Consider the following 19,690-nt stretch of genomic DNA (forward strand, 5'->3'; position numbering starts at 1 on the left):
TAGCATTGACTATCAAATTTTTTTTCTTTCTATTCAAGTAAGAGTCGAGGGGAAAATGAATTAAGGCGTCTAGGACATAGTAGAAACCCAGTGTGCAACTTTCTACAGTGCCTTTGTTTTTGTTTTTGAGTGGCTAATTCCAGAGGCAGACACCGGAAGGAGGGGCGGGTCAGGAGAGCCAGACCTGAGAGCAGGTGCACTCAGCCAGGTGAGCTACCCACTGACTCTCTCGCCTCAGTCACTCCCTCCAGAGAGCCATCCAGGGGAGCCCTGATCCAGATCTGCGCAGGGCCTTGGGACAAAGCAGCTTTTGTTTTGGAGGGAGACACAAGAACCCTCATCTGCAAAAGGCGAGACCTTCAGAGTCTACATGAGGATCCTGGGAGAAAAACCCAACTATGCTCCCGAGAGCTGCCTCTCCCTCCACACGCCAATGCAATGACCACACAGAGTGGCGGGGCCCTCACATCGGACCAGGCCCACAACTCCACAGCAACTGCTTCCTACTCAGGTATCCCCTGGGGGAGTCCACCACCTTCTCTGAGATCGCCTTTGCTCACGTGTATGATGGGGATGATGGACAAAATCGCCCTGAGCACCGAGTTAAAAATACAGAATAATCTAGAAACAGACACACATTAAGAGCTCATTTCTGTTTCCTTTCGCTCTTATGGTTATTTCTGGAGTAATAGTTGCTGAATAAAGAAAGCACAAGAGAACCTCAGAAATGTAAACGCTCCCCTCCCTTAACACACACTCCGTGGAATAACGCCAGCCCCGTTTCCCAGCTGGAAAAACTGACCTGGACTCAGTTTGCATTCGAGACGAGGCTAAGGTGCAAACCCTCTGGACTGGGAGGAACGAATGGCGACGGAAGGGCGAGTGGGCCACGTGGTTGAGCTCTAAAAGCACCCGTGAGTGGTAGACAGGTGGAAAGTGATCTGTTTTGTTTTTATTTAGTCAAACAGAAGAAAGACAAAAGGCCTCCACTGAACCAAGGTAAGAGGTACCCAGGACGGAAGCGCCAGTGCAAGCGTGGGATGCGCAGTCAGGCACCCTTCTCTGCTCTGCCTTCCTGGTGTGTGTCCCCACATCGCGGCCTCCCCAGCACAAGTGACACAGACCCTCAAGTGTAACGTGTTGCTTTGCAGAGGCTCTTCCTAGTCTCACCAAGGCATCGTCTCTGTATCTCCCCTGGGAAAAGAATCTCAGGCCTTTTCCCTCTGTGTTTCCAACCTGCTTCTCTGCGGGCCACCAGCCGGTGGAGATCAAGGTCACGAAGCCTAACACACAGCACAAAAGCAGGTTACGTTGTCATTTTCCAGCTATTGAAGCTGCACCCCAAACTCTGGGGCTGATCACTCCACACTTGCAGCCCCAGCCTGGGGACGCACAACCATCTTCCCGGCAGTGTCATCCCTGAGGGTCCTCAACTCAGCACCGCACCCAGCTTCATCCACACAGCCAGAAGCCCAAGGATGACTCTGGGGCACAGCCCAGTAACAGCCTGGCCTTGGATCCTCTTTCCCACATTCTGACGCTCTAGAGACCATCAGCCAGGATACGCGTGAGCACCATACAGAAAGGGACACCAAGTTTCTTCCTACCAAATGCACTGGGCGGGGGGTGGGCTTCAGCTTCCAGGAATCTCTCCCTAAAATGCTTAAGAGAAACAAAAATGCAAGAGATACCATGGTATTTCATTTCTTTGTGACAACAATCCTCCCAGGGCATTGTCAGACTATTTCACAGACATGGAAACTGAGGTTGAGGGAGGGATGTGCTCAAGGTCATATAAAGTCACAAAGTAGCGAAGCCAGGATCAAGGCTCCCCCTTCAGCCTTACAAGCTACCTTGAGTCCTCATTGCAGACATTTTGGAAAAAGAATTCAATGCATTTGGGAAAGAAAACAATTCAGTGCATGGTATCATCCACTGATATCTGCAACAGAAAACCCAGGAGCAAAAACAGTGACGGGAAACAGGCTGGACTTGTTCAGGGCCAGGTATGAACTTAAACCAAACTAGAAATTTCCAATCCAGAGAGCTCTGGCATCCCCAGAGACAGGTGGCAGGTCAGCACTGTCCCCCACCTGGGCGTTTTCTCACACTCTTCCTGAGGAGGTGTGGACGCCACAAGAAAGGGACACATGTCGAAAAGGCTCTCATGAATCTCCCTAACCACACCCGGAGCACTTTCCACCAGACAAACACCAAGTGCAACAACAGTGACTTATAAGTGTGCAGACCAATTATAGCTTTACTTTCAAAAGAGCTTTGATTGATCTTTTTTGATAGACCTGAAATAAATTAAACTAGATTGACTCACTTGAGAACGGACTCTAATCCCTTAGTCAGATCCCGGAGAACTCAAACCAAACCAGCTGTTAATTTAGGCTTTATAAGATAAAGCATGAGAAATCCAAGTTGATGTACCCCAGAGCAAAGCTTACATCATCTCGGTAAGCAATCAACTCACTGCTTCTTTTAGGAACTAATCAGTTCTTGGGCAAGTGCGTGCCAAGCCTGTACTCTCGGGGCAGACCCAGCCCAGAGAAAGGAAAGGCGAGGGAGGGAGACAGAAGTGCCGCAGTGCCCCAAGCAAGCTCGGATCCAGCCCAAGACACTGCCATTCTCCTCCCCAGTCATCGGTCTCCCGTTCTATAAACAGCCGGAGGCTTGACCAGGGCCTGAGCACCCATGCAACCACCAAGAATGAGGAAGCGGCTCCCTCTCTAAATAGTTCTTAAAAAGGGGGAGAGGAGGTAGCAGGATCACCCGGGAAAACAGTCCCCACTACTTTTTTATTCCTCATCTTTGAAGATCACACTGTCCCCTTTATCTTGGCTTCTGGGTGCCTTTGATTTGAATATAGGAACTCCAAAGCTTTCAAGTGGCAGCTGCCCATGGCACTAATAGAGTTAAGTAGAACACATAACTCACACGCACACACGTGCACACACACACGCGCCACTTCCCAAGCAAGGCTCTGCACACCAATAGGCTGCCCGTGTCACATCAACTTTCCCAGGCATTCTTTTCCGGAAGGGATTGAGAACTCCACCCCCAGTGATGGTGGGCATTCACCCCCTAGGGACCCCTGCCCACGGCCCCCACCAGGGGAGGCTCCAAGACAGTGCATTCCCTTCCAAAAAGAGCCGGGCTGCCAGCCTCTTGCTCCCAAACAATGATGTCTCATATAACACTCTGTTTACCGAACATAAGGGGATCAAGAATTGAAATCCAATTTAAGGAATTATGGTGCCTTCAGACTGTTTTTCCTCAACGATGAAAAAAGACAGGCATGTTGTTTCTGGAATTAGGCCAGAAGGAACTGATCCTTGTGGTAATACAAGAGAAAAAAAAAAAAAAAAAAAACGAAAAGAAATCAATGCATGTGTTTATATGTGTGCTGGGGGAGGGGAGGGCTACAATCGGAATAAATCCCTTCGTTCCACGGAAGGTTCTGAAGTTGGCATCTGACGAGCAGGATGTGGATGGAGACGCAGTAGGAGAAACGCAGGCAGAAAAGATGCAGCGACAAAATGCGCCCCCTCGCCTGCACTCCAGCGTGCGTGACCTCGCGACCCTCTGCCTAGCACTAGTGCTGTGTCGGGGCTGGGCGTGGTACCACACAGCTTTCTTTCTTCCCATTTCACAGATTAAACTGAGGCCCCAGGAGGCTGAGGTCCCACATGCAGTCGATGGGCGGCTTTGACTTGCGTCCCCAGGTCTGCCTGACTTCAGGGCCAAAGCACACTGATCCACCCTCCCAGAACACCTCCTTTTACAGCAGAAACTTCTCACTCCACATCTAGCACTGCTCTGGGAGCTCCTAATTGAGCTAGCCCCTGTGTTGGTCCCAGAGAGCCCCAAGAAATGGCGAGCTCTACACAGGTAATTGAAAAGCAAGACCTAGGGGTGCTCAGAGCTCCTGGGCCCCGAACTCCAATTATTAAGCTTCCTCCTCTCCTGTAATTAATTCTTCCCCACTGCCTACACAGAGACAAGGCTCTTCCCAGAGGACAATGTCTCATCGCAAGGCATGCTGCCTGGGGAAAGAGTTTTGTTGTTGGTGTTGATAATGGGAGGGAGGGAGGGAGGGAGGGGGACTATCAGATTAAGTAAATGAAGACATTTCTGATAGGTGGGGAACTGAAGAGGAGCAGACCCAGGAAAAAGGTAAAGCGTTGGTCTTGCTCAGGGCCATTCCGCCAGCAGGAGGCCTGGCACCCGCAAGCAGGGAGCAAGACCAGGAAAGGAGGGCAGATGGAAGAAGCGACTTCCGTAGCCTGAGGCCACTGAACAAGGCCAAGAAAAACACCCAGCTTTCTGATTAACAAAGCCCGCTGAACTACAGGGCCTTTTTCTAAGGGAGTGGGAGGAAGCAGTCACACTCATCTATTGTTTTATGCCCTCAAAGCCCGGGATGGATGTGTGTGTGTGTGCACGCCCACGCATGTGTGTGTGGATGTATGTGTGTAGGTGTGTGCACATGTGTGTGTGTGTGCACGCGCGCAAGTGCGCACCCATTGACCAAGGCTGACTTTCTGATTCCTGTCTCACACCTTCTCTTTTCCATATAAGCTTAAGAAAGACAGCAAAAAATAATACAGACGGATCTCTCGAAAGTCTGTGCCTGAATCCAGCCTTCTGAGAAGGAGGGGGTCTGAACACTGCCTCCTGGAAGCAGGAGGCGTTCGAGAACCAAGGGCTGCTCGCAAGTCGACTTGGGGAAATCACCATCGTGTCCTAAGCACCCCCGAGAAGAAATCCTTCTGAACTAGCTCCTCATTGCATCACTGTCACCCACACGGAAGTGCCAACACGTCCCACAAGAAGGTTCCAGAAAGCTGACCCATGTTGTGGGCACAGGCTCAGCAGCAGAGATGCCAGTGCCTCCTCCCCCAGGTGCCAGCCCCCAGGAATCCCGGAGCGGTCAGTTTCCAGTCACAAGCCCCACAGGTCTCTTGTCCCTGGGAACCAACCGGTGCTGCCAGTCTTGGAGGCAAACTGGAGGAGGGGGCTGTTACACGCTTATTATAAACTCAGACAGACAATAGGCTGGACCACCGCGGCCCCAGGAAAGGCCCGTCTAAAGAATGAAACAAGTGTTATTAGGTTCACAAGCCAGGAGCCAGACCTCTGCCTTTTGAGAGCTGAAAAGGACGACTTTTAAACTTATTTTTATAATGAAGTTCTAAGCCGTAGCAATTCAGCCAAAGAAGAGAACAGACATCGCAACCCAAAAGCCACAAACGCCTGTCTTGCTGTCCCCGATTTCATGCCCATCAGAAGCTGAATCGTTCTCAGCCGGGTCCCCCCTCGAGGTTTTTTTGTTTTCCCTCCGAGGGGGACATAAATTATGTCACCAACATGGATTCTTTCACCCCAACTCTTTTCAAAAGGTGTTCCGGCCTGCTGTCTCGTGGGAGAAAGAGCCCCACATCAGATTGCTCACTGAGGAGGACAGGGAGGGGGCGAGATAAAGCAAAGCGGGCACCGACAATCCACGATACCCTCGATCGCCAATCTAGGCGCCTGGCGAGGGTTTCAACCACCCAGGTCTGCTGGGACACCAGCAGGTGACAGTTCAAGCTCTCAGCCTTTCCTGTTCGCCAGGCACTGGCCTGGGTCCCTCTGATGTATTTTGCAATAACTCTCACTTGATAAGCAAGTCCTATTATTAAATAAAACAGCCACTAAATAATTTGCCCAATTTAAAATTTCCAGCCTTATGTAACAAATTAAAAAAAAAAACAAAACAAAAACAGAAATCAAATACTGGGGTTTAAAAAAAAAATAAAAGTTCCTCCTTTATGAGGAAATTTGGGGCTGGAATCTAATGAATGAGGAAAAAGTCTTCTGTGCCAGAGGAAGAAGACAGAAAAGCAGAGAGGCCGGGACAGCACACAGCATAGGAAGGTCAACGCCAAGTTGGTCTCGCGCTCCCAGAGTAGTCCTCAGAGGTGTTCCACAAGGCACAAGACGGGAGAAGAAAGCCCAGGTGTGGATCCAGTGAGGGCCACTGTGAGTCAACCACTCAGCAGCCCCTGGGAAGGTCATCCTGGGGTTGCCCTGAACTGCCAAATTCTCATGAACTGCTACAGCAAATGGAAACCACAAACCGTGACCAAACCAGAAGCCAGACCAAAAGATAAAAATCCACTCTCAGGGACAAAAGGGACGATAACAGAAGCGCTGCGGCTGAAATCAAAACCGTATCTGCTTTGCATGTGGCGTGCGGTTTTGTGTGGGCTCTTCCCACGCCAGCTCATCGGTTCCTGCCACCACCGAGAACCCAGCTTCTTCAACTGCCGGAAATGAACCACCACCTGGGCCCGGAGTCTCACTGCCAGTGGAGCCGGGAGCCAGCAAGAATCTCTCCACTCATTCCCCGGAAACAGTGGGAGCACCCAGCCCAGTCTGCAGAAGCAGCCGCCCTGGCACTTGTCCTCATCAGCCCCAAACGACACAATCACGTCAACAGCGGTAGGTTAGGATTTGTTTTCTGATGGAGATAAACTGGCAAATTCAATCCAACTGCAAAGTCACCCAAGCAAAACACAGCTTTTTTCCTTTTTGTTCCGGGCAGGGGGGCCTTCCTCCCAGCGGCCCCCGCGTTAACAAAACCTCTTCCTTGTTCACAGATTCCAACCCCGCAGCCAGTTCCTCAGACACAAATGGGTCTTCTACAGGGAGGCATTTGTCATCACCTTCACCCACCGGTGTGAGAATGTGGCAACGTGACAAGCTTTAAGAAAACACAAACCAAAACAGGGTGCATAAAACACGGAGGTGCTGGGGTAAACGCGTGGGTAGCTCAGGGGCACTTCCCAATCTTCCTTTAAGTGCTCCTTTCAAGAACAAAAAGGTCTGTATATTGGGCTTCACAGGACACTCTTGGCTTCTTCAGTAATTATGAAGCAATAAATGCTGCTGGATCTCAGATTGAAAGCCGGGATACTGGAAATGGGGATGAGGGAAAGGAAGGGGGGGGGGTGGAATTACTTTTGATTTGCAGGATAAGAGAGCTGAGAACTTGGTAGACTCCTGGAATACTCCTGAACCGAGTCTCCGACTCTCTCTAAATCAATGAAGTCTGTATCTGGAACTCTCACCCACTATCTCACTTCTCTATCAGTCAATAGTCCTGGGTCTTCTGCTTATATATCTGGATCTTAGCAAGTAATCAGAAGGATAAAACTTCCTCTTTGCACATTGCTGCAAGATTTTTAGCCTGGCTCTCTCCTCTTGCCCCAAGGCAGGGAGTTAACCAGGAAAAAGCCCCAGAGGGCCCTAAAAAGACTCACCTCTGGCACGCACAGGCCATTCTAACCTGCAAAGCAGATACTTTCTTTCCCTTAAGGTCTGTCCTGTAGAAATCGCCAGATTCCCTGCCTGCCTGATTCACACCGCCAGATTCCCTGCCTGCCTGATTCACACCGTCTACACCCCGCCCTGAGGAGTGTAAATCTGACAACTGCTCTGAGCCAAACCAGACAAGGCCCCCATAAAACTCAGAGAAGGCAAGGGAGGCTCTCTTCTGGTGCAAAACCCTTCGGCCTGGGAAGCACATCCCAAGCTCATTTAATTCTTTCAATGGCCTGCAGGTCTACCATGACACAGGACCCACAAGGTGGACAAGCCGGGGCCTCGTGGGTGAAGAGAGTGGTTTGAGTGTTCTCAAAGTGTTGTGGCGACACTTTACCGGTAACAAGACTGGAGGATTCCAATTCTCAGAATTCAAAGTGTTGAAATGTTGCTGCAAGGTCTTAATTTTTATCATCTCCTTATCAGTTCTTCAACTGAGTTGAAGCTTGAAGAAAAGCCAGGAAGCCAAATCCCACCAAAGCTGCCTTCCGGGAGAAAACTATTTGCCCAGAATGGGTACTAAATGGATTCCATGACCCCACACAATGAACTGTCCCCCCACGACAAAAGAAAAAAATCCTTAGGGCTTCCAGCAATGCTGATGATTAGATTTATGGGCACCGGGGGCAAGAGTACACACCCACAAATTTCTTGGCTGTCCACTGGCAAGCTCCTCTGCACTCTAGACTTGTAAGGCCTCCTTTTCCAAGCCCTGTTCCCTGCCCCCCCACAAAGGAAAGAGAAGAAAATCCCCCCCAAAGAAGAGACAACTCATTGGGAGGCTGCAACAGCTCCTCCCCAAACAAAAGGAGACTAGAGCATTCTAAGAACACCCTTGGCAAAACCAACACACTAGGATTACAAAGCAAAATCGTGGGTTTTTTACATTAAAAAAAAAATCTCGAAATTCCAGGGAGTGAAAACCAGGAGCACCTACTAGGTGAGACGTAGATACAAGGTGCTTGACCATCCTGATGAGTTCGAGTATGGGAAGCACTGCACCCCGGCCCTGAAAAGCTGCCTCTCACAACCTCCCTGGAGTACCTACTAGGTGCAAAGCTGAGTCACCACGTAGCAGCTGTTAAACAAATTCATACAGAAATGTTTCACAGATAAGATGCCCTTTCAAGTTTGCTAACACATACATTTTGGGATAACAATCCCCTGCTGATACAGAAGCCAACGCCCCAAGATGCCCATTTAAATTGAGTCATCTCCTCTCTCTCCCTCTCAAGCCATCCCTAAGCTTTCCAGCAAACGCCTCTTCCAGCCTCCCTGTCGTAAGGCTCAGAAAAGCCAGTCAGGTGCTGACTCCAAGGGCTGGCGAAGCAGATCCCCTTCCTATTTTGGACTGTCAACAGCATTTAGAAAAAAATACCTCCTCTTCTTCTCTCTGCTTCATCTGCTTTCCTTATTGGTTCATTTGCACAGACCCGCTCCCCCACAGCGGTGAGTACATCGTTTTGTCATTTCTGCCTGTCCCCGCCATTAGTGTCGGCTGCTGAGACGACACCCCAGCTGTCTCCCAGAGTGGCCGGCGGCACCGACACCTCCCCTTCCCCCAAGCGGTCCCCCTTTGACGAATGTGCAGCAACACTCATACATCATTCCCAAATTGGTCCAAATGAATTAAACACAGCTCTGCTTAACATTACGAGATTTAAATGGATTTTCTCTCTACAGGTCTGCCCCATAATTGGGTTTATCCATCTTGTTGAAGTACAGTTTACACTTGCTAACATCACGCCAATTCAAGCTACATTTTCTGCTCCAGTGGCAGGAGCAAGGCAGATTTGTCATCGGATCATAACAGGTAATTCAAACAACAATTAGTTTGATGACGGCCCGTATGTCAATGTCTGCTCCCAGCAGCCTGGCTCACACCCGATGCTCTCTGTTCCTCAAGATGAATTGTCTTCACAATTCTTCAATTTCAATCATCAACAATGCTTACTGAATCAACTTAGAATCTATTGACACAAGACCGTCTTGCCTACAGGGCAGCCTCCCCAAAGCCCTAGTGAAAAGTTTCCAGTCCCCCTGGGATGGGCCGCGACTACCACACATACACACACGCACACTCACACACACACGTACATGCACACGCTCACATTCATTTTCAAGCCTTGAAAAATTTCCGGTTCTCCACCCCAGCTATTTACTCTGCTGCTCCATCTGAACCTCAATATCCAGAGAGGCACAGGGTCTGGGAATGTGAAGGATTGAATCTGTGTGGGCTCGTTCATCCACAAGTAGGAAAACGCTTGTTTAAATATTTCTGAAGGCCCCTGAAGGAGTGATTGACCATTGTCCAAGTCTAAGAAAATGTGATGACCCAATGGCCAACACTACTTGGCATTAAAGGGGTGGGGGGCGTGAGGGCTAATATTGGTTTTAAGAATTAGAAGCATTGTGAAAATGAGAAGACAGTCATAAAACCAGTCCCAGCGCAGTGACCCACTGTCTCAGCTGTGCCAGTCATGAAGACAGGGTACACATTCACACACTGAATGAGAATCGAAATCAAACTTTGAGATACTTAGACAAGAACATCAGGTTCACAAAGGGGTGAAATGAATAATCATCTCAAAAAACTTATTTTTTGGGTTTCATGCTATAGGAGACACTACTATTAAACATTTCAGAAAAGGTTGCTCCCTCTAATGACCACTCAGCCCACTCTCACTGACGGGCTTGCTCTGCTGGCTTCTGCCCACAGTTGTGGATCTAAGTGCATTCAGGCCCCTCGCTATCCACCTACTGTGTCCTGGGAACTGCTGCACGATGCCACAGAGGTAGAAACAGGAGAAAGCAACAATCTCAGCCTTTCAGAGGAGTTTATATTCCAGTCAAACGGAACAAGGACGAGGCAGAATTTGTAAGTGACATGAGAGAAATGCAAACAGCAGCCAACAGGAGTCATAAATCTTTGTTACCCAGCAAAGATCATCCCGGTTATCAAATTTATCATGTGGGATGCTCCTGACAGAAGAAATACACAATGCATATCAGGAGAAGGCGTTCTCTAAACCTGCCAACAAGTCCTGCGTGGCTCTCCACAAGGAAGTGAGCACCTTGCATTTATCAGGCGCTCGGCCCTGCCCGGCTCGGGACGCACCTGATCTCGTTTACCTAATCCCCCAGGGGCCCTTTGGAACTAGGTCCTACAGGTATCCCATTTTACAGATTAGGAGGTGGAAGAACTGAGATGCCACCCTCGGCTCTCGGACTCCAGAAACACCAACTCAACAGCCCACCTCCTGCAGCACAGGTGGCCTTTGATTTTGCATCACTGCATGCCACACACTTTAGTCTATCGTACAAAGCCAGGAGTTCCCAGCCGGGGGTGATTCTGGACACTGAGGGAACACTTGGCAATTTCTAGAGACATTTTCGGTGGGTGCTAGAGACTTCAAGAACACTGAGGCCAGGCCAGCATTGAGGGGCAGCGGGTAACTGTTGCTTACAAGGCTGGCATCCCGTATCAGGGCACGGGTTCAAGTCCCAGCTCCCTGCTAATGGGCCTGGGACGGCAGTGGAAGATGAGGCAAGTGCCTGCTGCCCACTACTCACATGGGAGACCAGGATGGAGCTCCTGGCTCCTGGCTTCAGCCTGACTCAAGTGTGGCAGTTGAAGCTATCTGGGGAGTGAACCAGCAAATGGAAGATCTCTCTGTCTCTCTAACTTTGACTTTTAAAATAAACAAATACTTAAGAAAAAAAATGAAGAGGTCAGAGAATGGTGCAAATTAAACCTTCTCCAACTCTCAGCAATGCAGAATGATGCAGCCCACAACGTCCAGGGTGGGAATCCTGCACCAGGGGCAGCGTTGTGGCGCAGCAGGTGAGGTTGCCTGCAATGCCTATATCCCAGATACGCGCCAGTTGGAGTCCCAGCTGCTCCACTCCTGCTCCAGCTCCCTGCTAACAAACCTGAGAAAGCAGCCGAAGATGGCCCAAGTGCTTGGGACCCTGCCACCCACATGGGAGACCTGGATGAAGCTCCTGGCTCCTGGCTTCACCGTGGCCCAGTCCCAGCTGTTGCAGCCATTTGGGGAGTGAACCAGTGGATGGAAAATCTCTCTAACTGCCTTTCAAATAAACAAACCTTTAAAAAAGAAAACTTGGAGGGCTGGCACCATGGCTCACTTGGTTAATCCTCCACCTGCGGCGCCGGCATCCCCTATGGGCGCCGGGTTCTAGTCCCAGTTGCTCCTCTTCCAGTCTAGCTCTCTGCTGTGGCCCAGGAGGGAAATGGAGGATGGCCCAAGTCTTGGGCCCCTGCACCCACGTGGGAGACCAAGAGGAAGCACCTGGCTCCTGGCCTCGGATCGGCGCAGTGCCGGCCATGGCAGCCATTTGGGGGGTGAACCAACGGAAGGAAGACCTTTCTCTGTCTCTCTCTCTCTCTCTCTGTCTAACTCTGTCTGTCAAAAAAAGAAAAAAGAAAACCTGCATCAAGCCATCCTCCCTTGTCGAGACCCGACTATTAATCAAGGGCAAAGTGGGGCCAGCTTCCACTTGGGCCTCAATCTATGTAAAATTCGGGGTACCCAAGGGTTTTAGGAACTGTACCCCTCCTAATGCTTCAGGGAGTCCACACTTTTGGATCTGATGTTGCTTTTTCATAGTACACATTACAGACAGAGCAACAGAGTACAGGAAGCTGCTTTCAAACTTTAAATATTAAATATTAAACACACTGCCAACCCCCATGGGCCTGGAAGACCCTCAGGAAGGACGGTCCATGCCATTTCTGTCTCATGAAGAACATGCAGCAGTTTCAAGGTAGAGTGGCAAAAAGAAAAAGAAAACAAAAAACAAAAAACACAGCCACTTCTCTGATCAGGACCTGACTGCATCCAACCAAATCCGATGCCAGAGGCACATTAAGGGCTGAGTGTGATGAGCCTGCAAGTGTCATCATGACCCATTTGGAAACTTCTGTCCTCAGCTCCACAGCCCTGTGACCTCCAGGGACTCCATAAAAAGCCAATAGTGTAAAGCGGGAATTACACGGTTATGCGAAGGAAAGACAGAGCCGCCCTCCGGAGCCACCTGCCGTGCCCGACGCTGGGGCACACAGAAGGCCAGAGAACAGTCGCCCTCACTCTCTTGCGCTGTTCCAGGCCAGGGCTACCAGCCATTCTTCCCGTGTCCTTACGAGCCCTCTTACACACCACACACGCTGGTCCCCCCACGTGCCTCCCTGCGGTGGAGAATGAACAGATACGAATACCTCAGCTCACACACAGGCAGTGATATAATTAGCACAGACATAGGTTTAAAAATGATATCGGTTAAAAACGGTAAAACTAGATTGTTTTATCTGGCCAATGTAATGCAACAGCTACTGGCTTAGACAAGATGCTAACTTCCACGTGAAAGAAGAAATAAAGCTGAGTTGCTCTCCCGGATTCCTGTCTCGCCCTGATTCCACCAAGATGTGGGCCCTCGGACAAACCATCCCTCTCTTGGCTCCTCAGTTTCCTGTCCTGTAGTCTATCAGGCTGCTCTCGGAGATGGAGCAGGTAAGCCCTTGCTTGGGATGCCCACCTCCCATCTCCAGCAGATGGAAGATGGAAGATCTCGATAACTCTCTTTCTTTCTCTGCCTTTCAAGTAGATAAAAATAAGCCTTTAAAAAAAAAAAAAAAAACAGCCTCTACCTGGGCTCGATTGCAAGAGTGGTCTGCCAAACAGCAGCATCGCTTGGGAGTTTCGTCAGAAATGCAGAGTCCCAGGCCACACTCCAGACCCAAATCTCTCTGCTGCATGACCTGAGCATCTGAGAGGCACCAGTAGCTAGAGCCCTTCAGCTTCCAGGTTCTGTCGGCCCGCACACATGACACCAGACTCCTGCTTGTCCCACGGGTACTAGTAACACAATGTTCTCAGAGTAGAGACGCCTACCGCCTGAAGGGGCCTAAGTCACCCGCAGAACTCAACACGAACTCTCTTCTCCCCGAAACAAGGAAGGAGAGCCCAGTGGCAACCACAAAGCCAACCCCAAAACGGCTTTCCACGGCAGTTCTCTAGTAAGACTGTGTGCATGAGAAGCATCCAAAGCCAAGGCAAGGGGTGTAGACCCTAGGGGTCCCAAGACTGCTGCTCCTCAACCCTGTCTGCTGGAAAGATTTGGCAAACCAGGAATACCCCAGCCCCAACCCCCCAGAGACGCTGACCCAGTTGTCAGGGGCGGAGCCTGGGTCCAAGCACTGCCAGGTGACTGAGCCACGAGGCCAGGGCTGGGGACCATCGTGGCGGCCCCATGGTTCTCCAAGGACTGCTCCCTGCCAGGGCATCAGCACCACTCAGAACCTTGTGCAGACTGCACACGGTCAGACTCGGCCCAGAACCATGGAACCCGGAACTCCGGGAGCGAAGCCCCAGTCTGCATCAGAAGCAGCTCTCCAGGTGGCCTCCAGCTGATGGGTGATGCACAGTCAAGTTCACGGAGAATGACCCAGTCCTACAGAACGGGACTCCCCAAGGAGCAGAAGCCAGCATGCTCAGTGTCTGAGCAGCTCCCAGGACGCTCGCTGGTCACCACTCCCTAGGTCACTGCCTCGGGACCCTCCTGAGTGTCACCCTGAGCAGATACCAGCTGGTCTATGTCATTCGGCCTCTCTCCAGTCACAGTGCCTGGGCCTGAAGCCTAACTAATCCTGGAGAAAACAGCTCAGGTATCTGTTCCGTCATTTGTCAAATGAGAATAATGGTAAGACAACTGCATTTTTCAGGTTTCCTTCTACGTTGTTAGGAGAAATCAATAAATAATCCACATCAAGCACTTAACACCAGACCCTATGCATCCCGAGGATTCAAAAACCATACACTGCTATGATTATTAACCATTACTATTGCCTCTGACCCCAAGACCAAGCACACGACTGTTTCATAAACAAACACCCTTTCTAGAGCTTTGCAAAAATACCCACTGTCTTCTCAAAAGCCTGGAGACGCAAGGGCTTCTCCGAACAGAGGGGCAGTCGTTTCTCATGCAAAATGAGAAAATGCTATGCCAGGCCAGCACTTGGCAGCCCCTGGCTCTTATTCAGCCACAGAAGATGACCCAGCATCCAATAAAGCATCAATTGATTGACTTCAGAAGACTCTAAGACATCAATTTGCAAACTTCAGCAGGCTAAAAAAAAAAAAATCAACTATATCAAAATTAACTCCTAGACTACACCAGAAGCCTGTTCCACCAGACTAAGGGGGGTGGGGGCAGTCTCTGCGAGTCACTGGAGTTGAGGCTCGGAAGAGCAAGGGGCTTCCAGTGACCTTGCTCAGTGATGAATTCCCATAGATCTGGCACACAGGAGACACCCAACAAATATTTCTGAATGAAAGAACATGGACTTAAATTAGGCAATTAAGCTAAAATTCATCACCATAGCAAGTAAATGAACCTCTCTCAAGTGAGTTATTTGATATCCACACAGTTTGTCAAATTACTTTGGTGTGTACACACATACACACACACATGCGTGCATACACAACCATACATACATATACATACACTGTATACATACATGTAGGCACAAGCATGCATATAAATACACGCATGCAGGCGCACAATCACATACATACACACCCATGCATGAGTATATACACACATGCACGTGTTTGCACATACGTGTAGATACACGCATATGTGGATACATGTACACAATCGTGCATGCATGCAAATACATGCACTGCACATATACACATATGCACACACTTGAACATATATATATATACACACACACACATATAGATAAAACTCAAATTCACAGAAATACACACACTTGCCCTTCTTTCCTTGTAGAAAGCAGACATGAAATCTCACAGCCAGAGCTGGCCAAGAGACTATAAGAAAAGCAAGAAAGTGACCCCTGCAAGAAGTCAACTCATTTCTGGAAGCTCTCCACTTAGCCCAGATCAGTAAATCTTCATGAAAAGTGAAGCGGCCGGGTAACCTGGGGGTAGGGAGAGAGGGACATGCCCTGAAGGGCGGTGCTCACCGTCAGCAGAAACCTCAACACGGAACAGGAGCCAGGAGCCCTGCCGGCGCTGCCCCGCGCCCTTCACATCTGCTCAAGTCCACTGGTGCTCACCCTCGGCCTTGCTCACCGTAAGCGGTGAGGGCTTGCTTGGGCAGAGCCGGACTCCACGCCAGCACCTCAGGGCCATCCACCTCTCAAGACAGGGCGAGACAAAACATGAAGCTCATGCCCAGGAGTAAGGCGCAGCACAGGACAAAGACATGGTCCAGGGTCCCAGTGGTCCTCCGGAACTGGGGTATCCCAAGACCCAGCCGAGGGGTTCTGCCGTGAGGAGGCATGGGTGGGAACTCGCCAGCGCAAAGACGTGAGTGAAAGTAACACCCACTGCAGTCTCCACTGCTCAGCTGTGTAAACAAATAAAACGGTCCATTTCTTCTGGATCCTCTCCTAGTTGTCTTTGTGCACACACACAACCACACGCCACTTCACGTCTCAAAAGAAAAACAACCCGGAAAAGGTCTACGCGGTTTGTTTTTGCTGCATGTGGAGTTTTTTTTTCCTAAATCACATCTGACTCGGTGTTAAAATATCAACCTTTGGCCAAAATACTCTTAAAACAAAGGCTTAATTGGTTCTGAAGTAGCTGTTCTGACAACCCCGGGAGACATCTTCCGCCGGTCTTGACCTTGATTACAACATTGCCCTTGGGGTTGGAGTAACGATGAGAGACCAGCACAGGAAGAGCTGTGATCAGGGAGACCAGAGACACAGAGACACTTATCTACCATCCCCTGTTCCTGCACATCTGCAGTACACGCCCACCTCCCTGAACCCAACCCGCCAGTCCACTGTCATCAAGGTCATCAGTCACAGCAGAGCTCTGGAGCTGGGACCAATGCAAAGCTACATACACACCTCATGCCTCTTCAAGTCCACTCCTAGGTATAAACAGCAGAAACAAGACACATTTTCCTCTCAAAAACACGTATGATTGGGTTATAAAAGATTTACTCATAATAGCAAGAACTTGAAAGCTGTCCAAGTATCCAACAACAGAGAGGATAAACGCTGGGAACACGGTCGCACATGGAATACTACACAGCGATGAAAAACAGCAAAGCTCAACTACCCACAATCACAGGAATGAAACTCACAGACATAGCACTGAGTGAGGTCATACACCAGGCAGTACGTTCTAGACGACTCCATTCACAGGAAGCCGAAACAGGCAAAACTAATCAACAGAAAGAATTTTCATTGGGAACAGGGGACAAAGGAAGAGAAGATGCATGCCTGGGAAGAGCGGGAACATGGGAGCCTGCTGGGGGTTTGTTTATCCGAGCTCAGTAAACCACAGCCCCTAGAGCCAAAGTCATTGCCTGTTTCTATGAAGTTTTACTGGGATACAGCCATACCCATTCCTTTAGGTTTATACGCGACTGCATTCAAATCCCAATAGCGGAGTTGAATGGCTACAGTAGAGTCTGCGTAGCCCAAAAACCTAAAATTCGAACTGGCCCTGTACAGAGGAAGGACCACAATCTGTCCCATATGTTAATCTGAGTGATGATTTCAGAGATGTTCACATAGATAAAAGTTCATCAACCTCTCTTACTAGACACCTGTGTACTGTGTTGTATTTAAATTATATCCTGGGCTGGCACTGTTGCACAGAGGGTTAAGACACTGCCAACTCATATGGGTGCCAGTTCGAGTCCCAGCTGCTCTGCTTCTGATCCAGCTTCTTGCTTATGCACCCAGGAAAGCAGCAGAGGGCGGCCCAAGTGCTTGGACCCCTGCCACTCATGTAGAACACCTGGACAGAGATCCTGGCTCCTGGCTTCAGCATGGCCTAGCCCCAGCCATTGTGGCCATCTGGGGAGTGAACCAGTAGATGGAAGATCTCTCTCTTTCTTTCTCTCCCTCTGTAACTCTGCCTTTCAAGTAATAAGTAGAAAAATTTAAAAAACTATACTTCAATAAAAATGTTTAAAGTGTAAAGAATTAAATGTGTTTTTAAAAGACCTTTTAACTTTCATTCTAGTTATATTTATGTTACCCATTGTGGGAGAATGTGGCCATTCATGTTACTCTTTGCAAAACAGAGAGGAGCTAGGAGATTATCATATAGTGGTTACAATCAATGTCCACATCCCACACAGAGTACCTGGGAACAATTCCCGGCTCCGACTGGGTCCCTGCCACACATACAGGAGACCTGGGCTGTGTTGTGCCTGGCTCCTGCCTCTGGCCTCAGCTCAACCCCAGACATTACATTTGGGGAGTGAACCAGCAGATGGGGGCTCACTCTGCCTGTCTCTCTGCCTCTCCAACAAAAAAGTGGGGGAGATCCCAACATAGTAACTGTGTCCAAAGAATGTGACATGTCCATAGAATTACTCAGAGGTCACTCACATCAACAGTGAACTTGGCCAAGTCCCGAAATCACAGGAGGGAACGGGCAGAGGAAAGAACACTCTTACGAGATGCACAGTGTCACACTTCTTTTGAGGTTATTTTAGGACATAGTTAGGAGACCAACAAGCTCACTCCTATTAAAATATGGTATCCATGAGGGTAAAACAGCTTTAAGTTTCCAGGGAAGAAAATTCCACCCTAACAATCAAGTTGCGTTTAATCCCTGAATCAGAGAACAGGGGGACAGTCAAATGCCCATTGCCTGCTGTACCCCATTGACAACATCCTCACCACTCACCCCCGCCCCACATGGACACTGAGCTGCCCGAGGTGCTTTGAGAACAGTTCCATCTTGTCTGAGGTTCCCCCCGCCCCCATCTCCCTTGGCTTCTCGGGTTTCTGGCCATTCATCCTTCGATGACCACACTAAAATCACAGCGAGATGCCATTCTGCCTGGCCTCGTGCTGAGGCAGCAGAGACTGGGGGAGAAGGCACACTGAGAGCATGGTGCTGGGTCTCTCATAAAATGCCTCTCTGTTTGCCCACATGGGCATCCAGCCTCAGCAAATAGAGGCAGGGCAAACAATACTACCTGTTCATGGAGACATAGTAATGCCCTCAGTCCTCCAGACAATGAGCTCTGTAATTTACTCCTGAGAAGGAGCTTCCCATGGCCTGCACCGTGCCAGGTGGTTTGGACAAAGACGAACAAGGGGCACTTCAGCCACGGGTGTAAAGACACAACAGCTGGCCCACTCTCGGCTGGTCTCCCAGTGACAGGGCCCCAGCCAGCCTTTCCACACTGAGATAAGGATCGGGATCCTATTCAACCCCAACATCTCCATACCCCAGGCAGCCCGGTTTGCCAGCACCCCAGGAGATGTAGCAGGCCTCAGGACACTGGTTGGCCACCCAGTCACCAAGAGTCAGGGTGTGGGCTGGTTCTCTTGCCAAGCTCGGCATCTCAACTAGCACCGTTGGCCACAAGGACCCGGGGTTGGCCACAAGGACCCGGGGTGTGACAGGAAGTGTGCGAGAACAAAGGAACCGCAGGCTGACCATGCACCCGTCTTGAACACATCTCGGGGCAGGAGGCTAAAATCAAGAGCCATGCTTTCCCCTACTGTAGCAACACAACCCTGCGAGGGACCACAATATCTTCCAAGTAAGTTACTGCAGCCTTGAAATAAGTACAAAAATACTAGGACTCGGCCAGATAAAAATGTCTGCTGACTCTCACGTTTCCCTGGCGGAATAATTCCGCTGACCTGGGGCTAATGGCCATTTGATAGTCTGATGGAGCAAGATGGGGATTTGAGGTGGCAGAACTACAAAGATGCGACATGACTGTGGCTCCCATCTACATTCAGAAGTACTCCCAACAGTTCGTGGGAAAATGGAATGGATACGTCAGTTTACTTCGGTGTTTAAAACACACACACACACACACACAGTGAAATACATGCAGTGTTTTTCATGATAAACATTTTTCTTTTAACTTCGGTTTACTTATTTATTCTATTTATTGGAGAGGCAAAACACGTCCATCTACTCTTTTACTTCCCAAATGCCTGCCTGCAACAGCCAAGGGCTGGGCTGGGCTGGGCCAGGCCAAAGCCAGGAGCCAGGAACTAAACCTGGGTGTCTCCCATGTGGGTGGCAGGGTAGCAAGTACTTGAGCCATCACCTACTGAACGCATGTTAGCGGGAAGCTGGGATCGGAAGCAGAGCTGGAACTCAAACTCAGGCATTCTGTTCCAGGCATCCCAAGCAGTGTCTTTGCTCCTAGGTCAAATGTCCGCCCCTCCAATAAGCACTTTTCATGAACTTTCTGAAGTCGCCTGCAAGGGCTCTCTACAAGGAGGACAGCAACAGAATGACGTGAATGAGCTAACAAACCAACA

General features: G+C 49.7%; 1 protein-coding gene across 50 annotated transcripts in view; it reads right to left on the reverse strand.

The window, feature by feature from the left end:
- Positions 1-19,690, reverse strand: part of TCF7L2 (transcription factor 7 like 2) — a 197,427-nt gene that overhangs the window by 164,298 nt on the left and 13,439 nt on the right. The gene's annotated exons all lie outside the window — the stretch shown is intronic.

The sequence above is a fragment of the Oryctolagus cuniculus genome, chromosome 15 (genome assembly GCF_964237555.1).
Source record: "Oryctolagus cuniculus chromosome 15, mOryCun1.1, whole genome shotgun sequence".
In the NCBI taxonomy this organism is placed as follows: domain Eukaryota; kingdom Metazoa; phylum Chordata; class Mammalia; order Lagomorpha; family Leporidae; genus Oryctolagus; species Oryctolagus cuniculus.